The following is a 23616-nucleotide window of genomic DNA, read 5'->3' on the forward strand; positions in this document are numbered from 1 at the left end:
CCTCATCATCCCTCCTCCCCCATTTAATTCAATAGTACTCTTACGGTGTCTTCATATTATAAAAAGTCAAAATACCAAAATGCCGTCGTTTTAAAGGAATACTGAAAAAGGACTAAAAGATTACGGTTCACTCTGCAGATAACTGACTGGGTATATATAGGAATGAATCTGGCTCTAGGGTTAAATCATTTAAGGTCCTTTTATAGGCAGGCACTAGTAATTAAAACTGAAAACTAAGTAAGTTTATTTTTGAGAAATGTTGTTAAAAATGTCTTTAGGAAATCACTAAATAGTACTTAATTGGAAGAAAAAATCATGATGCTTATACAATAAATATAAATAAATGCTATATAAGGAAACTCACCTATTTGAAATTATGGCTATATTATTTTTATTTTCTAGATTCCAAAAATACAAACACTAGTTCTTCCAACATAGTACTTTGATAGTCTGTACATTGACGGGTATGGGCTAAATCCAGGGTGAAATCAAATGTTACAAAATTTAAGGGTATGTTAACTAAAGGGTAGCATTTCTAAGATATTTTGAATATTAGGTCATTTGGCATTTTTCAATAAGTAGGATACTTCTCATTTTTTTGAAACTATATGAATTTGGAAAAAAAAATGGCTTAAGACCAGCATCTGTGTGTGACATTGTATGCTTGACCCTCTGGGATAACTGTTTTCATCTACAGAATTGAATTTTTGCTTTTACGAGGTCTTATAGTGGAACTAGGAATCACTGTTTTGAGAGAACCTGCATATATACCAGTCATTATCTGTTTGGTCCTTATACGGTTTTAACTTAGATTTATTCTAGTTAAGCCATAAGTTCAAGGTGTAAACTTGTTTTGATTAAAGAATTTTTCTATCAAAAAAAAAGATTATGGTTCATTGGCACATATTTCTGGAGCTTCAATGAATCCAGGATTAAAATCTAAAATCAAAAATAGATGAAATGCATATATTTGTATTTATCTTCTATAAATGACATTTTAATCAATAGAACTTGAAACGGGAGTTGAACAAAAGTGAGTTTGAGGTTGTATAAGGACAAATGTGGCCTCGGAATTTCTTCATGAGGGTGGGCTTAAGAGAGGAAGCTTTATGGCAAGTACAGGTGCTGGGTGGGTGACCAATGTTTTCCAGTTCACCAGAACTTTCCCAGTTTTGAGGCTAAAAATTTTGCATCCTCACACCCTGCTACCCTGCCCGTCTTAGTCCCAGGGAAACTGGGACAGTTAGTGATACGATTTGGATTTATATTCCCACCCAAATGTCATGTCAAATTGTAATCCCCAATGTTGGAAGAGGGGCTTGGTGGGAGGTGATTGGATCATAGAGGGAAGACTTCCCCCCTTGCTGTTCTTGTGATAGCGAGTGAGTTCTCACGAGATCTGGTTGTTTAAAAGTGTGTAGCACTTCTCCCTTCACTCTCTTCCTCCTTCTCCAGCTATGTAAGACATGCCTGCTTCCTCTTCACCTTCTTCCATGATTGTAAGTTTCCTGAGGCCTCTCCAGCCCTGCTTCCTGTACAGCCTGCAGAACCATCAGCCAATTAAACCTCTTTTCTTTATAAATTGCCCAGTCTCAGGTAATTCTTTATAGCAGTGCAAAAAAGGACTAACATAGTTGGTCACTCTAGTGCTAGGATAGATGTTTCAAAGCCACATTTGCATAGCAAGCACACTGTTTTGACTTGGATTGCATGTTTACCTAGGGGTGGCTTTGGGGGAAACTGATGGCTTTTCCCCTCAGAGCCAATGCAGGTGCTCTGTTGTCAAATCTGAATGCTTTAGAAGTGTGATGAGTGGTGGAGTCCTATCTTAATGTAAACCTGAGGAACCTAAACAAGACACCCTGCTGACTATACATCCATCCCACCTCGCCCCTCAGTGGGTAGAAAAATCCTAGGTCAAAACAAGCATGGGGGAGTTTTCTTCACTGAATTTCTTTTGAAAATTAAAGAGAATAGCCTAATGTCATAAAAAAAACCTGAGCTTCGGAGTTGGCTTACCAAAGTGAGCCTTCTGGCTTTGCCACTGATTAGCTGTGGGATTTGGAGCCATTCACTTAACCCCATTGAGGCTTAGTTTTCTCATCTGTAAAGTGGCCACAGGGATGTTATGAAAATTAACTGAGATACTTGAAAGCCCTTGGCATAGTGCCCAGTTCAACAAATACCTGTTTCCTTCTCCTTTTCCCTTCTCCATCTAGGATGAGTGGGGTTCTGCCTGCAGGTGGGAGATTTGAACTAAAACAATAATTGTTCTTTAGATAAACCTCAGCAGTTGGAATATTCCCACTGCACCACAATGATGAATGGAGAACTGAACGTCTCAGGGCCGTTCCTAAGTTTGGTTTGTCTGCTTGCAAAAGATGCGATTTTGCAAAGTGCTTTATAGATACTAAATATTAGTTTGGCTGTATCTAAAACATGTTTGGACTATAGAATCTCTTCTTTAGCCAGTGAAAGTGTGTGTATTCTCTTTCTCTTTCCTTTTTTGGCTAGAATCATTTTTTCTCTACTGTTACCTTCTATGTTGTTAGATTTACTAGTTGTGGGCTCTTGGGCAAGTTATTTCCCTTTAGTAGACTTAATCTCCTTAAAACAAAAGGGTGAAACTAGACAGTTTATAAGGCTCCTTAAGCTCCAGCATAATGTTATATGGGGAATAATGTTACTTTATTAATTTAGCAGATATTTATTGAACACTACTTAGTCTTAATAGTACTTGGTACTATTAGTACTTGGTACTACTTAGTCTTAGTAGTACTTGATACTACTTAAGTACCAAGCACAAATGCACTAACCGAGGATACAGCAGAAACAAAACAAGCAAAATTTCTGCTCTCACGGAACTTACATACTAGTGAAGGAGGCAGAAAACAAAGTATAAATGAGTATACACATTTCAGGGGTGGCAAGTGCTGCAAACGAGAGCGAAGCAGGGAGAAGGGAGAAGGAGTGATAGTAATGGTGAGGTGGGGAGGCTGAATCTGATGGTGCTTTTGAGATGTGGTGGGTAGGAAACTTCTCTCCAGTAGCTGCACAAATGTGCAGAGACCTTAATGAAGTGCAGAACAAGCCATGCAGATACAAGGGAAGGGGTGTTCTGAGCAGAGGATACGGTACGTGCAAAGGCCCTGAGGTTGGAGCATGTGTGCAGTTACAGGGGATATCAGGGAGGCCAGTGTGACTCTGAGTTGTGTGAGCCCAGGGAGAGTAGTTAGGGATGAAGCCAGGGAGGGGGGAGGGGGTTGGGTGTCTGATGACATAGGGTGACAAGAATAGCTCACCATCGGCTCAGAATCTATACCCAGCACATGTTCTCCTGCTGATCCTAGTGTAGGATCAAAGCCCATCTGCTTCTCCTCTCTAATTTCTAGGTGCTGGCTTCCCACCATCACACTTTCCATGATACTGTGTTTTTTAACCTCATCGGATGCATGAGGAAGCGTCTTCACAGATCATCAGTCTCACTAGGGCACTAGAGGGCTCAGAAGTCCAACTATCTGGCCTGCTATTCCCCATTTTTATAGGGATGAGGGCTGACCCAGGTGCCTTCTTTCCTCACCTCCCTACCTGGACTGGTCCTCAGAGGTGTGGAGGACATGCAGTGTGTTTAGTAAGAAAATTAACACGTGCTATTTCCCATCATGTTAAATATGGAACAGTGTGATGGAAAGCAAACTTTGGGGAAAGGTAAACCCCTGTTTCGTTAATGCGTCAGCAAGATTTCCCCCAATGGCTCTGTGCTTGCTCTAAGCCGGATTTACACCAAGCTTACCCTTCTCAGCACCTGTTTTTCTCTTATGTAAGGGGAAAAATTGTCTTGAAAATCTGCACTGGGCATTTGCCATGCTAGACTGAGAAACACCAAAGTTTAACCTTTGTTTTTTCAATTATCTGGCTAGTCACTAAGTACTGGCCTCCTACGTCCAGCTGAAGCTATGCTATGTCTTTAAGGGGGATGTGGAAAATCTCCCTCTTTATCAGAGTACTCAGTGAAGATATTGATAGAATATTTATTTCCATGGGATTGACTGCCTCCTTATACTCCAAGGAACTGGCAGAGTCCAGGACAAGCCACTCAAGACTTAATGCATTTGAAACCATCCCTAACCATTTCATGTTCTGGGAATTCTCTGTGTTCAATAAAGGGATGTTAATAACATATTTTTGAGTGGCTGCGAAGTTCTAGGAACAATGCCAGATCCTTTTTACATAAATCATCTCCTTTAGTCTTGGCACAAGACTGGGATGGTGGATTTGATGATCCCCGCTTTTCAAGGGAGGCTCAGGTGAAGCACCTAAAGTCTCATCGCTGGGGGGTAGGAGAGCCAGGATTTTTTTTCTTTCTCTGCCTCCCTTTGAAGGGTCAATCTCCTGTTATTCTTTCTAGACATTATTCGCCTTCACACTAATGAAGACTGGCTACTTGACCCAATCCATTCTGTCTTCGAATGCCAGCTGGATTGGAATTGAGGTTTTCGGGAAGACGTGGCATAGCAGAACTTGTGTTTCAGACAATGGTCTTTAAATAAAGATGAGCTGGGCTTGGCGCCACACCTCCGCCTGGCCTTCCCCAGCCAAAGCAGAAAGAGGGTTGCGCAACTCTTCAAGCAGTGCAGGGCTTCAGTACAGCTGGTTCTGCTTCCTCACCTTGCAAACAATCACCAAGAGTTACAGGACTCTCACCAGGGGCGTTCGCTTCTTTTGCCTCCTCAGCCTCACTACATCCCTGAGTAGTTGGTTGTGCTTCCAACTGCCCTTCTTCATGCAGAGCTGTGGGAAGCCTGGACAAGTGACGTGATTGTCCTGGCTCCAACAGTCCTGGAGGTGGTCTTTGAGTTTTGGTTTCCAAGCACCCAGGTGTTTTAACATCTAACGCTTTCTCCTATGGGATTTCAGCCGGGTTGGATCTTCTCTGGCTAAGTATGAGTTAAGTGAACCCAGCTGTTTTGGAGATTGGGTCACTGAATTGTTCTTTCTGGCCCCTTCTGCCTATTACTTTGCTTTGGAACAGAAATACCACTGCATCTGCCTGCGGAGAACTCAGCTGCATCTTCTTGGATCCATCAGCACTCGCTGACAAACAAGGAAACTGGATCCATGTTGGACACACACTCTTCTCAGTTATGTACTTTGTCTCTCTGTAATCCCTCTGGTATTGACAAATAGAGCTCCGGGACATGGCGGCTGTGACAGCTCCCGCAGACAGCATGTATTAGCATTCGCATTATCGTCCTGGCCCTGACGGCCTGGGCACTGGAGAGAGGATTAAGTGATTAGTAGTGTGTATGTTACAACCATCTTTTTATTCCTTGGGACTTTTCAGTTTTGCTCACTTCATAAAGACGTAAAAGAGGGCTCTGAGTAAAAACAGATGCATTTATATGTTTCTTTGGGTCTGATGGGCAGCATATGTCGCAGACATTTGGATGATGTTGAGACATTATCAAATTTCTTCAGGAACACAGCAAATCATCTTGCCTTTGTGAAAACTATTGGTTTAAGGGCTGGCTTCAAGGTATATTAATTAAAAAAAAAGATCTGTTTGCATCTCCAGTGTATTTTATTTGATGAACTGGCTGGCCTGTGAAGGTCTGTAGGTTGGATAATCATTTAGTAAACTTTGTTCCCTGGAAATTTACTAAACAGGAGATTGATGTCAGGGTGCTTTGACCCTGAGATGGGTTTAACGTGATTGTTAAATCTAATCATTTTAAATGGCATTTTTTTTCCTGATTTGATCAAATTCTCTAAAATATTCATCCACAAGAAGAGGTCCAAAGAAATGTCAGTCATCTCTCACACTGTCATTTTTATGAGTAATATTATCTTACACATTTCTGGAGTGGAAAAGTCTATCACAGTCATTACAAATTAGAACCTTTAGTCTTTATCATAGAGTTTGATTTTTACATTGTAAAATGTTGACCTCATATTTTACATGTTAATATTCCTCTTCACTCATTCAACAAGCTTTTTATTTTTTGAGACGGAGTCTCGCTCTGTTGCCCAGGCTGGAGTGCAGTGGCGCCATCTCGGCTAAACTGCAAGCTCCCCATCCCAGGTTCACGCCATTCTCCTGCCTCAGCCTCCTGAGTAGCTGGGACTACAGGCACCTGCCACCATGCCTGGCTAATTTTTTGTATTTTTAGTAGAGATGGGGTTTCAGCGTGTTAGCCAGGATGGTCTCCATCTTCTGACCTTGTGATCCACCTACCTCGGCCTCCCAAAGTGCTGGGATTACAGGCATGAGCCACTGTGCTCAGCCTCAACAAGCTTTTTATTGAGCATCTACTACGTGGAAGTGGCAGAAATCCAGAAAAATTTTAAAAGTATTCTTTGCTCCTCAAAGGTCCACTTTCTAGTTGGGAGAAGATACTACTATTACATTGGTCATAGAGATGTTACAAGAGAGTTCATAACTGAGTGCCAAGTGGGATATAGCAACAGTCTGTCGAGTGGATTCAGTGCAGGGATGGTGAATGTCTGTCATGGTGCAGAAGGTAGACAGGGCTTTATAGAAGAGGGGAGATTAAGATGGCCCTTGAAGGAGAGTCATGCTGGAGGGGTAGGGGAAGCAATTAGCAGTTCATATATGGAGTTCAAAGTTACATTGGAAAGTGAGATCAGGGCGGGCAGACTTTGAATCATCCCATTTTGGGAGTTTTTACTCAGAGCCCTCTTTTATACCTTTATGAAGTGAGCAAAACTGAAAAGTTTCAAAGAATAAAAAGATGGTTGTAACATACACACTACTAATCACTTAATTTTATCCTGTAGGAACAGGGAGCCTCTAAAGCTTTTGGAGAAGAGATGTGAATGAGAGTGCCAGTTTAGAAAGGACGCTAGTTTGATCAGAGTTCACAGGATACACTGGCGGGTAGGATGAAGCAGGTGGCATGGAGACCAGGCAGGCGACCTCTGCAGTGATACAGGGGTAAGGTTAGGAGGGCCTGAACTCTAGTTACCATGGGAGAGAAGAGTGAGGTTTTACAGAGGAAGTTAACTAAGCTGAGTTGTTAAAAGTAGGAGTAACTGACATTTTTGGTCCCCTTCCTCTCTGCCTGAAAAACTGTTAAGCACTTTACATGTTTTTAACTTTTACAGAAACTCTGTGAAGTGAGAGCTCTCATTAGTCCCATTTTCAGATGAGGAAATCGAGGCTTGCAGGAGTCAAGTGACTTGACCAATGTCACATTGTAGGAAGTGGGAGAGCTGGGATTCGAACTTATACTTCAAACTCTTAACCCCCAAGTGTGCCTTACTGACTGATTACTGAGGGGATGGGGTGTTGGGGAGTGGCGAGAAGTAACTTTTTAAAAATACTGGAAATGCAACTTTGCAAAATAAATTTTTTATTATTATTTTCTTGGACTGAGTTAAACAACTAGTTTGAAATAGAGATGAATAAATTATATTTTCAAAAAGAAAAAAGAATAACTCTGTGGGTTAAAAGTGAAGTTCATCCAAAATGTCCTATCTTAAAATAGATGCGGATTTCAGAAATGCAACACATGATGTTGACCTTAATCCTCTTATTTACATGTTCTCATACACAGAGCACTGTAGAACGTGTCTGCCTCTGTGTACCTGTGTGTAGCTGTCACCCAGGGACTCGAACAAACGTAACCTTGATTCAAACTTGAGGGAAAAAATGGCTGTCATTTTGACTTTTTAAAAATTATCTGTTTATTTCCCTTTCTCTGTCGATAACTCCTAGTTGTAATGCTGAAATCTTATAAATACGGCACAGTTAACTTGCAAAAGGAGCTTAGTGTTCTCGGGGCAGTCCAAGTTGAACAACACATAATTTGGCACAATTTGGCGGGTCTGAGTTTAAGACAAATACAAGACTGAGAAAGTATAGAGGCTTTATTATTTCTAAGTGAGTTCATGTAGTGTACACGAGTTGAGCTGATCAGAGCTCTCACCCGACCCTCCCTCTGCCCCATCCAAGGCGTTTATTCCTTATGCTTTCATAAGTGTCACATTCACAGCACAACGTTTCTCCTTCCCAAATAGGCATGTTGTTGTTTCGAATTAACATCTGTGCTTACTGCAGAATAGTGAATGCCATCTTCTTTTGCCCCACTGGCCCTGATGGTGTCACTGAGGCTTTCAAAGCAGAGTGACCAGGCACAGCTATAGTTTTCTGCAGTTTCAGGAAAGGGGTGGAGGAGGGGAGGGCTTCACTGTCTAGTCCTACTGCTCAAAATGACACTGACACACAGAAGAAAAGGATACAAATGTAGAATTGCTTGAATTCTGGAGAAAAAGACAAAAGAAAACTGAGATGTGTCAAGTATCTATGTACCAATCACTATATTGTATAACTTGGTGGCCCTATACTCATTTCCAGATTTTGCCTAGCATAATTATAATATAATTCCCTTTCATTTTCAGAAATATCCTGGTTTGGATAATAAATTATCTTGTCACCCTACGTACACTCTGAATGATGACTCTTTAGGCAAAATCTTATTATTTCCATTGTTCATCTCTGGAAGCTGGGTCTCTGAGAGGTTAACTACCTCAAAGCCACACAACAAGAATCTGGCAACATAGATTTTTCTTTTGCTTCATCATGGTACTTCCCAAAGACTATTTAATCTGTACCAAAAGAATAGCACTCATCTAATAGGAAAGTGTAATTTATTTTCAAAGCTGTTTGCATGGAAAGCATGTTCCTTCAGTGTTTCCCAGTGGTGGGGAGCTGGATTTGTCCTGTGTTTCCAGACGTTGTCTCTCACTTTGTCCCCTTGTAAGACTAGGGGTGAAATATGGAGAAATAGATGAAGAACTGGTGGTCACAATGGAGGTTGTGATATGAGCTCACGGATTTCAGGAAAGGTAACAGAGCTATAATAGAATCAGACATATAACTGCTCCTGGATATTATAAAGTTGGTGACTAAGCCAACCCACATGCCAGAGCCAAGGATGCTAGTATCATTTATAGTGTCATGCTTTTGCACTACGTTCTGTCAGAAAGTAATAAAGTGCTTTATCCAGTGTGTGTTTGATATTAGCCAATCACAGACGACTGAGGTTCTTTCAGGCATTTTGAGTAAACTTACACTACAAGAAATACGATGGATAATAAATAGCCTGATACAGCAGGTCTGAAAACCTTGATTCCACCTCTGCATCTCACATTTACTAGACAGGTAACGTTGCTCAAAGAATAGACCTTTCTTGGGTTCTGTTTCCTCATCTTTAAAAGAGAAAAAAAATCTGACATTAGAGTATAAAGGGTCCCTACTAGTTTTTGTATACAGAGTTTTACTAGAACACAGCCATCCCATTTGTTTACATATTGTCTGTGTCAGTTTTTGAGCTACAACATGAGCTGAGTAGTTGGAACAGAGACTTTTAACCTACCAAGCGTGAAACATTTACGTAAGGCCTTTTACAGAACAAGTCCGCTGACCACTGGATTAAGTGATCACTGAGGACACTGTCACACTTTGTATGTGTCTAACTCCAGGAAAGGAGAGTGAGAAAGGGAAGAAGGTGTCATCAGAGTTACAAATCTAAGTAAAAGACCCAGAGCCCACCTTGCAAGCAATCCACAAGTCAATTGTCCTAACAGTGAAAGGTGCCGCACCCCCTACTGGCCAGGAGGACTTTTTGCATGTAATATGGGCAGGACGATACAGGGAAAGATAAAAGCTTTGTGTGGGTGTCATACCGTTAAGACTCGTGTTCAATATGATGGTCACTGCAAACCAGCAGGGAAGTTTCTGTTTGCCCCTGATGCCTTTGAATTCATAAAGCACATGCTTTAAGTAGAGACACGTGGGGAACTTGGGTCCTCCAGCTAGAGTGTAAAACTTCTTGGGAGAGAAGTAAGACTGAGAGGACAGGGAAAGCATGCTGAAAAGAACTTAATCATGGCGAGCGAGCCAAAGCTAATAAACAGTGCTGGATGGGTTCTCATGGTCTCAGACAGTGGGTGAGGATGGTTATTGTTGCAATTGCAGTAAATCATACTAATCCCAATGCCAAAAGCCACTTTGAATGATGAAGTGAAGCAGCCTGCGATGGCGACCAGGAGGCTCTGAGTTGCTGCCCCAGCCGGGTGGGGCTGCTGTCAGCCCTCGCAGGCAAGCTCTGGATCCTGTCTTAGGGGCCCAACTCTGCCTTCAGAGGAGACTTGCGGAACTGGCAGATTTCAGTTTGGTTTGGAGTTTTGTTGTGTGTGTCTTGGCAGGAGGTGACCCTCCTCCATCCACGGAGCGCCCCGGATTAATGGCTAAAGTAACACCTACTGGCGGGACCGACCCAGGCTCAGAGCAGACTTTCTGCTGTTGATTCATGACTCCTCTTGACTCACAGCCTCATTCCGTTTTGTTGGCTGTTTGAGGCTCCTGCCCTAACGTCCAAACTTCATGGTATGAAAAACACCCTGAAGAGTAGGTGTGCTCTCCTTCCCAGCATGGAGCACGTGCTCTGTAGTGGGGAAACCTTGTGGGGAGACAAGAGGACAAGTTGTTTTGCACGGTAGTGAATCCCAGGGCAAAAAATAAAATTAGCTTTAACTCACAAAGTCTTGACCTGGGCGCTTTCTTTCTTAAGTTGCCTTGAACTTCTGCTCAGAATATTGGGGAATGGGTGAAATGAGGTCCTAGGAACCTAAACCCAAATGGAAACTTGGGTTTGTCCCTTTTAGCGTCGATGAATTGAAGTGAGAGTTGCCACAACCTCAATGTGTTTGCTTCTCCTCCATGATAAATATTTTTGGGAATAAGGTTGGATAAGGAAATATATGACTATATGTTTGTTTACTTATATATATTTTGCCCTTTCTCTGAACCCAAATTGTGCCAAAATGTTCTATATTCTTCTACTTGGTAGAAGGGTAGAGATATTTATTTCACCCCAGTCTCTCTTGGGAATCTAAAGAAAATAAAAATGTTTCCTGAACATTTTTAAAATGGGTTAATTTACCTTGGAACGTGGCAATTACACTCTGCTACATATAAAGCATTTATTTATACCACTGGTGGACATTGAGTACTGTGAATTTTCTTCATTTTTGAAGGCTATAATCCCCAAACCAAAGGAATGGTGTGCAGCATCTGTTGAATCTTAGTCCTTCCATTACAACGACGCTAAAAAACAGAAGAAATAGGAATGAAAAATGAACTGAATTTCAGGTAAAGTAAACAATAAGTTCCCACTATGCAAAAGGGCTTGCAAAATGGAACTGCCAGGCACATGACTCTGCCTGTGTGTGTTTGTGTGTGTATGTGTGTGTGGGGGTGAGAAGTATGGGGAACCCGAGTGAGGAACCAGGCCTGGAGTGTAGATGCAGGAGAGAGGGTTCTGGAGTTCACGACTTTTGGAATGGGAATGGTTCCATGTCTGCTAGAGCTCTTTTGTGGCTTATGCTTGCTGGGCTGTGTAAGGGCAATAGCCATCACCTGTGAGTTTTTAGGCAGAAAATCTGACCTGGTCCTCCTTTGTCCCTGTTGGAGCTCTAGAAAAAAACTGAATGTTGGCACATATGAATGGGGAAAAAATGGACTTGTGTGCTGGGTCTCTGAGAAGACAAAGGCAATGAGATCCACTCAGGCCAACCCTTCCCCACCACCTCTTACCTGTCTTGGCCAAGGATACTAGGCACTGAAAGGTACTCCAGGTTCCCAAATGAATACTTGCCTGATAAGTTGCTTGATTATCCTGTAGTCTGGGCAACATTTCTTATTTCTGCAGCAACTTAATTCAACTGAAATTTCCCCTTCGTGGGTCACCTTAAAGCAAAGATCTCAAAGATGTTAAAATCACCCACTAAAGTTAATTATTTTCCATGTGACCTAGACCTCAAAGAAACAGACTTGTTTTCATCTCACCTTCTCACCCTCCATGAGTAGTAGCTGTATATGGACTATGGGAATTCCCATGGAATCACCGTTCTGAAAGGAGAATCTAGCTGGAGCTGTGACCTTGGCATTGGAATTCATTTCAAAATTGACACTCCAGGGGAACTTTCCATATGCCCCACCTCCAAGGCACAGTGCACACTTCTAAAAGTCTCAAAGACATTATTTATAACAGTGTCTGACAAATGGTGGCACTGCACCAAAACGTGTAGTGTGGATTTTCCTCTTGTTGGCTATATTTGCAATTTTGAGCCTCCCAGGCACACAGCAAAGTCTTACTTTCTATGTGAGCCAAGAAATTTCATCAAGCTGATACTGCCTGAAGGGATGGAGAATTGAGGACCTTGTTTGCAGGAGTAGGTGGTCGATACATATTTATTCAATAAAATATTTTTGCTTTTAAATAGAAGTTGAGTTTATAGGGAGGTGTTGTTTTAAGAGAAGCAAAGTGACTTGCAGAGAGGTCCACTGTCTTTAGTTAGCTCTTTAAACTTAAGCAGTACATTATCAAGCTGACATTTTTAAAAAAGATAGTACCTGATATTGGCGAGGGGTTGGGAATGGACATACTGCTTCTACATTGCCAGTATGAGTGCAAATTGTTAAGGGCTTTTGAGTAAAAGTATTTGTGTACTATAATAAAGTAATACCTCTTTTAATAATTTATCCTAAGGATGTAATCAGTGATACAAGTAGAATTATATACACAAGGATTTTCATAACATCATTCTAAAAATGAAAAAATGGAAATAATAAAATGTCCAATAGAAGGGGGTAGTTAAGTAAATTATCATAGATATTCTACAAACATAAAAATAGTTTTTGACAACTACTTGATGTCAAAAACGATTGTTATCTGAATATAATGTTAAGTGAAATAAAAAGCAGGGAATGAAACTAGAACTAATGAAATAATTTTAGTAAATAATATCTGTAGGAAAAGGATTAAAAGAACATAATTACCAATATATGTTGGTTTATATCTGGCTAGTAAGATCATAGAAATTTTTCTTTACTTTTCTCTACTCATCATGTTTTCAACAACAAACAAAGCATTTTAAATTTACACTTATAATTAACTCACAATTTAAAAAATTCCTAAATGGAATTTTTGTTTGAAGAACTAAGAAATTTATTAAAGGATATAAACAAAAGTAACATTATTTATTTGACTAGGCCCTGTTTTATCCATGAAAGTTGAGGCCTCTTATAAGAAATACATATGATAAAATGACAAAGCATAATTAAAAAATCAGGATTGAAGAAAAAATAAATTTGAATGCAATACCAAGACTAAAAGGTAAAAATAGAACCCAGACCTATAGGCCAAAAAGGCATACCTAATTGCATTAATTGATCCATAAATTGGATGATGTTTCCTAGTGGCTGAAGCAAAGAAGGAAAGCGCCTGAGCAGTGGGTATGATTTTTGCTGTGCCTTAGCAGTAAAAATTTCCTTAGGGGAAGCAAAGTTTATCAGCTCCCAGCTTGAGAGGCATTAATGTGGGACTTTGTCTGTGAGATGAGGTGAACAGATTTCTTGGCAATTTCCCTACTGCAGAAGTTCCAGTAAGACTATATTTGTGGCACCCATCAATGAAAGTCAATGGTGGGTCTTAACACATGATTTAGTGAGTAATTGTATGGGGCCTGTCCTACTTTGGGTTCTTCCTAAAACAGAGCCCGAGACAAGGACTAGTGTAATCACTTCCCCTTGAGAGTAAGGTGGCTTAGTGACTTGCTTTTAACAAACAGCATATGGCACAGATTATGGGATAGCAATTCCATGATTATAGTCCAAGAAATTGCTAACTTTTGTCTTGTTGGCAAACTCTGTCCCTTGGTGGTTTTGATGAAGTAAGTTGCCATGTTGGGAATGCCCACATGGCAAGGAACTGAGGGCACACTCCAATCCAAAACCAGCTAGAAGCTGAGGCCCTTAGTCCAGCAGCTCAGAGGAACTGAATCTTGCTAACAACTGTGTAAGTAAGCTTGGAAGCAGATCCTTCCCCAGATGAGCATTCAGATAAGACCCAACCCTACGTAATAAGTTGAGTGTACCTGATAAGTTGATTGTAGCTTCACGAGAAACCATAAACCAGAGGACCTGGCTAAGCCAGGACTGAAATTCTGATCCACAGAAACTATGAGATTATAAACATGTGTTGTTTTAAATCACCAATTGTGGTAATTTGTTATGCAGAAATAGATAATTAAATACAGTCATATTCCTAAGATCCTGGGACTTGCTGACTAAATCTACAACCCACACTATCAGTCACTTCCCTGCTAGCTCTGAATTTACCTCCTTTAGGAAGTTTTTCTTAACTACCCTAGACATAACGAACTCAGTTTGTGACCTTTATCACTGTTAATGTTTTATTTAAGCACTTTCCATATTGAATTGTAATTTTCTGTTTACTTATCTATCTCCTATTAGACAGTGAACACTTCAGGGACAGGGACTGATTCATCTCTGTAACGCTGGCACCTAGCCCAGACCTGACACCCAGGTTCTTTGGAAATATTTATTGAGTTAATGAATAATTAATTGCTTTGTGAGACAATGTAAACATACCAACAATTCAATTCTAAAGATGTTTATTGATGTCTGCAATGTGGCAGCTGTTGGGCCGGGGGCCAGGGACTCGAACTTAAGCAAATCACTATTTCCTATCTTAAAGTTGCCAGAGCCTAGAAGAGGAGACAGGCAAGCAAAAAACTGTCAACACAGAACAGTAAGCAACATCAGAGAGGTGTGAAGTTGAACCATATAAAACAGCTATTCGTGTAGGTCAGAAACAATTGAATAAGGGCAATGTCTTATGATTCAACCTATTAAAGATTCTGCTGCCAGGACACAAGGTAGAATAATTAGTGAATCTGATACGGTCTTGATCTGTAAGGGTTTTAATTCTAAGGCTTGGAAAAATGACAAAGACATTGAAGTCCTCAGCAGACGGTAGAGGATACCTTGGACAGATAAACCAGAGCAGATAATCCAGGCACAGATTGGCTGGGTCATTTCCCACAGGCTGCAAGCACAGTGCCAGCTGGGGCTGCAGTCCTCCTGAGGTAAGTAAGACTGGGGCAGGATGCACTTCCAAGCTCACTCACATGGCTGTTGGCAGGATTCAGTTTCTCACAGACTGTTGGACTTAGGGCCTTGGTTCCTTGATGGCTTTTGGATGAAGGCCACCCCTATCTTTGCCATGTGGGTCTCTCCATAGGGCAGCCTGCATCATGGCAGCTGAATTCCATCAGAGCAACGCGTCACAGCCCTTTATGACCTAATTTTGGCCATAACATCTTGTCACCTTTGCAATGTTCTATTTGTTAAGTTTTGAAGCAAATCAAGTCACATTCAATGTAGGTCCAGCCACAATCAAGGGGAGGGCATTATTGGAAGCCATCTCAGAAGTTCCCTGCCACAGCAAGCAATTTCCAGACTCTACCAGGGACTTTTGTCTTCATGGTGAGAATCTCCTGCTAGACCATAAGGAAATGTTCTGGTAAGCAGGGGCAAAAGGATTACAGTCAGAAGAATAATCACTGATTAATACCCAGTTGTGTGCTCAGAGTTATATCGTGCAGAAGAGAAATAAACTCCAAGGAGCATGAAGCCAGTACCCCTTCTACCTTCCCAGCCCATTTACAGATGAGTGAAGGAAAAGCCCTGGCTGCTCTAATGAAGTCAGCACTTTCATAATCATAAGACAGCAGTGAATTAGGATGCAGTTCAGGTTGTGTAAACTGAGTCGTGGTGCCCACCATTGAGTTATACTACTCAAGGGGCTCAGGTCTGACTACTCCTGAGAGCACATGCTCAGCTCTGGGCCACGAGTTTTAAAAGACACTCTGGGGATTACATGAAGAGGACCAGCCAGGATTTAGAGAAGCCTGGACTCTACATGAGAAGAGGAGCAGTAGGAAGGATTGAGGCCTCTTGCATATGGAAGAGGAAACTATAAGGGAACATGAAAACCGTTTTAATCAGTCCAGGAACAAGTGGACTTTCTCTGTCTAGCTTCAGGGGACAAGAACTAGAGAGAGAGAAGAAGCTGTCGGGGCAGTGAGGGCTGATTTCAAGGCCTCTCTCTCACTAGAGGTGTGTGAGCTGAGTGAGGCTGGGTTATGTGAAATGATGTTGGTGCTTTCTTGATTAAGTAAGAGAACCCTAACTCTAGCAAGCTTGAGCAGAAGTGGCTCCCACAACTGAACATGGGGAGAACAGAGACACTGGGAATGGCCTCAGTGTTCTCCACTCATCTGTCTTCTCTGACCCTGTATGCAAGCCAACTTTGCCATGAGGTGGGATTCAGGAATGCCGACAAATATGGGCTCACATCTTAATAGCCTTATGGTCAGGTAGGAAGGCTGTTTCCAAGTTCCTGTCCAAAAATCCAAAAACTAACTAAATGTCTGCCATACACTGGACACAGGCCAAGACACTGAGGATGCATCAGTGAGCAAAACAAACTTCCATGTCCACGTGGAAGTGACATTCTTGAGGAATTGGCCTAGAGAGATTTAGATACCCATCCCACCTTCAAGTGCCTCTCCAGTCCGTCCTTTGCACCCTGGGAACCTCTGACCACGTACCTGCCTGTTCTCCCTCAAAAACTTGCATGGCTGTACTTTCTTAGAGCATCTCATTCAAAATCCCCAATATGGTAGTCAGGGCCCTCTACAATTGGGCTCCAATTTCTCTACTTTCTCCATCATGCACTCGACTAAAAATAGAAAGCAAAAGAGGCCTTTATGGTTCCCCAGGCATGTTCTGCTCTTTTATACCTCTATCCTTTGTCAGATTGTTCTTTTAGCCTAGACTCTCCCACTACCATCTCTCCTGGAAAGTTTAACTTTCTCTTAATCTCTATCTCAAAACTTATCTCCTCTATGAAGCCTTTCCCAATTTCTCTGCATCTTCTGTCATCCATTTCCTCTCCTTCCCTGTCTGTACATAGTTTATTTCCCCTGCCAAGCTCTAACTCATTTTCTGTGCTCTGTAATATATAGTAGGGCTAGGCTCATCGTGACCCTACCATTGCTCATGCTGTTCCCTTAGAAGCATCAACCCTTCCCTTCCATTCCTACTTGCAGAAAGACAACTCCTCCTTCACCTTCCATTTACTCCCTGCTCCTCCTCACCATGCAGCATTCAATCCTCTACACATGGAATTATATATCTTAGTACATCTCCCTTTGTTGTTGAATGTTCTGAATACGACTAATCTTCCTATTTGATTATAAGCTATTTGAGGGCAGGAGCCTCCTCTTTTCACTAGAAAAAAAAAAAAAAGTCTTCAAAGTGTGAAGCCCAGTCCTTTGTACATGGCACTCAGTTAACAAAATGCATGTTGGCTTGATTGCAATTAGGTTGAATGTAAAACCCTTGAGACCTGTGCTTTCTGTGGGTCATGGCTCCAATGTGAATACTTAGAAAATGTTGAATCTCACTAACATAATACAGATAATTTTGTTTGTTGTGAAAATGTATTTTCTTTCTTTCTTTCTTTTTTTTTTTTTTTTTTTTTTTGAGACAGAGTCTCACTCTGTTGACCAGGCTAGAGTGCATTGGCAAGATCTTGGCTCACTGCAACCTCCGCCTCCCAGGTTCAAGCGATTCTTGTGCCTCAGCCTCCCAAGTAGCTGGGACTACAGCTGTGTGTCATCAGGCCTGGATAAGTTTTGTATTTTTAGTAAAGACAAGGTTTTGCCGTGCTGGCCATGCTGGTCTCAAACTCCTGGCCTCAAGTGATCTGCCTGCCTCAGCTTCCCAAAGTGCTGGGATTACAGGTGTGAGCCACTGTGCCCAGCCTGGAAATGTATTTTCATGTGTAAAGAGTTCATATGCAACAAGGATCATTTGTCTTGTGCTGTCATTGCTGGAAGTCTAGCTTGCTCATGGAACAGGAAGGTGAGGGCATAGCACCAGTGTTGGCTCTTTGAGAGATAACTGAGGGGCTGAGGCAAGTATGAAACTGAGGCTATGCTGAGATGTCCTTGATCCTGTGATGGAGTTCTGTCCCTTTTCTCCAACTCTTTTGGTCAAGCAATATGGTCTATAAACGGCTTTTAGATTGGTCAAGCTTTCTGGGTGGCCCTGAGCTAAAGCAGGGAGTGAGCCTCTCATTCATTCACCCCTCAAACAGTTATTGAACCTCTACTCAGCATCAACCACTGTGTTAGATCCTGGAGGGATAGCGGTGTTACGGGTTGAATTGCATCTCCCTTAAAAATATATGTTGGGGTTTTAGGCCCCAGTCCCTCAGAATGTGACTGTATTTGGAGATGGGGGTTCCTACAGAGGTAATTTAAACAACCAAAAAAGTCTATTCCAGGGAGTCTGACACTGGCAGACAAATGTGTAGTAGATTTAATCTGGGTCTTTTTTATTTCTTTCTCTTACAGTTCCCTACCTAGTTCTTAAGTAATTACCTGACAAGCAAAGGGGCTGTTATGCTTCCTTTATGTAGGCCTGAACTTTCTTTAAAAAACTGATTATGGAAGGCTGATAAATTAAGATCTTTAACATAAAGTGAGGTGACATTTAAAGCAAAATAAAAGTTATTTAGGATTTTCACATTCGGAAGGAGGAATAATTGCATCAAGAAGCTGAACCTGGAGGTGAATTCAGCAATTGGCAACCTGAGAGACTATTCTCCTCCCCCGTGACAGTACTTGGCAGCCCAAATGTTGCAGAGCAGAAGCCATTCTTTTAGAAGGTTTCAGAAGCCATCTTGGTTATCTAGTTGAAAAATCACAGTGTTGATAGTTGATTCAGTTGGCATATGAGTCATCTTATATTAGGCCTTTTAAAACTCAACACCCGAAATCTTGGATGCTCAAATTTCGACTGGATTGACCTTCAAAATCTGGGAAATGTGTCAAATGGTGTTAGCAAGCCAAAAGGCTTGCTTTTGTTTTGGTTTCCTACATTCTCCTCTGAATGGACACAGCTTAGAGGCACAGAGGGCCTCTGCCGTGTGGGCCTGGGTCATTGAGATCTGATCTGTCAGTTACATTGGGTTGTCTAGACGTAGGTGTCGTTCTGGATTGCCTCCAAGGTCATGCAGAGCAAGGGCGGCCAAGTAAGAACAAACCAAACACGCCCTCATTCTGAAGCTGGGAGAGCTCAGCCTGACCTGTGAAGCAGGCAGGGAAGCCCCAACTCCGAGTCTTTTGTTTTTCTACACCTAGCACCTTCTGCTCTGCCAAATTTGTCTGAGTTTGGTGTCTTATTTCTGTCCACTGCAGTGGCAGCCATCTTTTCCCCTCATAACCTTCTGTTTGTGGGCTCTCTTCAACCATGAAAGCCTGGAACCTTATTTATATTTGAACTCATTTTTACACATTCTTGTTCAGATTATCTGAGTGATTCCCTGATGCCTGCTGCTGCAAAACTTTCATCTCATGCCCAGAAAAAAAGCATATCACATTGGGAAACATTTCTATTTTGAGGGGGCTAAGTGAGGTACCTAGTCACTGACTCTCGCCAACCCTGTCCTGTGTCCCCAGTGTCTATGTGATCTCTGATGATTAAGGGTTGTAAAAGAGTCTCCAGTCTGGGAAGGGACGCTCAGGTCCTCCCTGGGATCCAGGCAGCACAGGTTTGAGAATAGCTTGGTGGGTGGATGAAGGAAGGCCATGGACTCATACACTGTTGGTGTGCTTAAATATGATGGTGTCAGACTTCTGGTGTTTAAAATAAGGTCTTGAGCCTTGTAGACACATCTTGAACAGCAACAAAGGACAGCATGAAACCTGAAGTTAAAAGTGTTGGCCAGGCCGACTGCGGTGTCTCACACCTGTAATCCTAGCACTTTGGGAGGCTGAGGTGGGTGGATCATCTGAGGTCAGGAGTTCGAGACCAGCCTGGACAACATGATGAAACCCTGTGTCTATCGAAAATCCAAAACTTAGCTAGGCATGGTGGTGCACACCTGTAATCCCAGCTACTCGGGAGGCTCCGGAAGGAGAATCGCTTGAACCCGGGAGGTGGAAATTGAAGTGAGCTGAGATGGCAGCACTGCACTCCAGCCTGCACAAAGGGAGTGAGACTTCATCTTAAAAAAAAAAACTGTTGGCCGGGCGCGGTGGCTCAAGCCTGTAATCCCAGCACTTTGGGAGGCCGAGACGGGCGGATCACGAGGTCAGGAGATCGAGACCATCCTGGCTAACACGGTGAAACCCCGTCTCTACTAAAAATACAAAAAACTAGCCGGGCGAGGTGGCGGGCGCCTGTAGTCCCAGCTACTCAGGAGGCTGAGGCAGGAGAATGGCGCAAACCCGGGAGGCGGAGCTTGCAGTGAGCTGAGATCCGGCCACTGCACTCCAGCCCGGGCTACAGAGCAAGACTCCGTCTCAAAAAAAAAAAAAAAAAGTGTTGGTCAGTCATGGTGGCTCACACCTGTATTCCCAGCACTTTGGGAGGCCGAGGCAGGTGGCTCACCTGAGGTCAGCCTGGCCAACATGGTGAAACCCTGTCGCTACTAAAAATACAAAAAGTTAACTGGGCGTCGTGGTGGGCGCCTGTGATCCCAGCTCATTGGGAGGCTGAGGCAGGAGAATAGCTTGAACCTGGGAGGTGGAAGTTGCAGTGAGCCGAGATCGTGCCATTGCACTTCAGCCTGGGCAAGAAGAGGGAAACTCCATCTCAAAAGAAAAAAAAAGTATTGCTTGGCAAGGAATGATGTCACATGCTGAGGGTCTGTTTTGTAGTCTCTTTACTGTAAAGCTCTACTTGAATTCTTGAATTGAGGTACTTGTTCTCATCTTTCTGTCTTCTTACACACACACACTCACACTTACACACACACACACACACGGCCAGGATTAAGGTAAGTTGAGTAAAACACTTGCCCTGGGCACAAAACTTAAGGAGATGCCAAAAAAACCCCACAGTAATCAAGATAAATAATATTTTAATGCAATCTTTTTAAAAAATCAGAATTAATGTTAAAAACCCATGATGCACAGAATGTCAAAACTTTAAACAGAAGTAGGATCAGTATTATTGATTTTTCCTTTGCCTCAGGCTCCAATACAGTTTGTCATGGCATGGTACTGTAACTGATCCTGCCTTTATTTAAAATGTTGATGTTCTGTTTATTATGGATTTTCATGTTGATTATGATTTTGAAGATATCACATTAAAATGATGAAGACAAAAATGATTTTTCTTGATTACTGTGGTTTCTGGAGCCCCCTTCAATTCTGAGTGCTTCAGTGGCCACCCCCAGTCCTGGCCCTGCAGACACAGGAGTCAGACAGACACATACAGACAGACAGGCATAGGTAGACACATACAAACGTCCTCTCTACAGTTCACAGGAATGTCGTTTTCTTAGTGTAAACTATTATGCTGTCCATTATTTTATCTTTTTCTCATGCTTTGATGAGTGCAGCTTTATGTAGTAGTTCTCTCATGAGAGTCACCTTGATGGGAATATACATTATATTATTCTCTTTATCTTGATAATATTTTATCAGCTCATATATAAATTGTGCTTTGGCCCTCAGGAGGGATCTCTGTTGATGTAAACATTTTTCAAGCCCTTCAATACCGAACTCACCTTGTAGATGTTTCCACAGTAGAGGTCCCCTGGGGCCTCAGACCTCACAGGTCCCCAAACAAATTCAACATCCCCGCTGTCCCAAGCTTCTAGCATATTTACATCTTTCACCATTCACACAGTTAACCAAATCAGAAACCTGGGACCGTGATCAGCCCTTCCTGCTCCCCTTCTTTCATTAAGCCCTTTCCAATCTGCTTTTGCAGGAGCTTTTGATTTCTCCATCCACTGTCACTGCTAGTTCAGGCATTTTCTCTCTGCTCTCCTCCAAATGGACTAGAGCCTCTTTACCCCACCCCTCCAGACCTCCCATTGCATTGCAGCTGAGGAACATCTTGAAAAGTCAGGCTGGAAGTGCCTGCTGGTTGGGTTGACTTCCTTTGCATGGTTGTTGAAGGGGTGATGGGGCATGTGCTTGGATTGAATGTCTTCATGTATCTGGCACTGGTTTACAGCGGGGAACACACAGATGGCTCAGCTGACCTCATGCCCCACCGCCCTCCTCTATGCCACCTGCTGCAGCTGCATGACACTCACCAGACACAGCATCATCCTTTCTAGTCAGTGGTGGAGATGACAAATCACTCTGTGGTTCTCTTGGCTTTAGTTAGTCACTCTTCATGTGGTACTCCATGGTTGGAAGTGTATTTAGCTTCACTTTTTCTAAAACTGGTCCATTTCCACCCGAACCTGTTTAGTTTGGTGCAATTACAGGTTAACTTATGTTTGGGGGAACAGGAAGAAGACCTAGTAGGAAGAGAGGAGAAAAGGAGGGTATTAGAAATGTTCCATCCAGAGGAATTTATCAAGGCTAGGAGTAGATCTGGAGTCTTCTCAGAGGCCACAGGAGACACCCATTCCAGAAATCCCTAGAACTGAGAACAGAGTTGGCATGGGTGGAAGTTGAAGTCTAAATTGTCACATCAGGAAGCTGGAGAGTTGCTAACCAAATGGGTAGGGATAAAAGCCAGAGTATGGGATCAGAAATCCAGAAACTAATGGATAAAAGCAACTGGCAGGAGACCAAGAGTGGCCTGAAAAAGGCATTGAGTGATTGCCCAGGTGGGATGTGGGGAGGTGGTGTCAGCCACTGGCTTGTTCCTGTCTGGGACAGGGTGCAGTTTAGCTGTGACCAAGGTCTGGGGATAGGATGTCTCAGATATGTTAGGTCTGACCCCAAAGTCATAAGAGTCCACGGGGTGAGGGCTGGAAGGAGAGAGATTCAGTAGGGTGAGACTGCTAATCTACTACCTATATCCTTAGAACATCAGTTTTCTGAGACTCTTCCCTGAACCCTTCTTAAATCCACTATTAATAAAATATGATTGCCTGCTACAAGGGCTCAGTAGCTTCTCTTGGGAAAAAAGAGAGAATCTGAATGACTTTGATATTTAGCTCGTTGGGTAAATTCCCTAGAGTTGAATGAAAGAGAAACCTGGAACTGCAGTAATGCTGCTTTTCAGCACATTTTGTTATTCTATAGACCAAGAACTAGATCTTATCTCCCCAAACATAACCATCTATCATATGCATTTCTACATTTTGGATTAGCCATGATAGATGGAGAAGGAGGCAGTGTTGATTCTAAGCACCACGTTTAAACACCGGAGTTGTTTCCCTTCCTTCCATCATTTTCACAACTCTGCTAATTGCATGGTAAATGACTCACTGACATCAGTCAGAATGAGTAAGGGTTTCATAACTGGACAAGATAGACCAGGCACAGTGTGGCTGTGGACCTGAACTTCACCGCCCTTGGAGGTGGGGGATGGAGCGTGGGGAGCCCTTATCCCATTGCACTGAGAAGCCTTAACCATTCATATGGACATGTCCAGTCATTTTGCCCCGGAGGAAATCAGGCCTCCATTTTTCTTGCATGTTGGGAAGCTTCCTCAGGGGCTTTCAGGGAGTTATTTGGCAGGGGGTGGGGACCTAGTGAGCCATAAGGGAAATGGCATGACCTGCAGCCATACACTTATGCACTGGAAGAGGAGAGACTGTCCGTCTGGCTCAAAGTTGCATCCTAGGGCCTAGCACAGCGCTTGGCACGTAGTAGGAACTCAGCAAATACTTGTTGAATAAATGAGCGGGAACCCTTTATCAGCTTTGTGAACGCAGGCATATTTAATCATGTAAG

This window comes from Macaca thibetana, chromosome 3 (genome assembly GCF_024542745.1).
Source record: "Macaca thibetana thibetana isolate TM-01 chromosome 3, ASM2454274v1, whole genome shotgun sequence".
NCBI lineage: Eukaryota > Metazoa > Chordata > Mammalia > Primates > Cercopithecidae > Macaca > Macaca thibetana.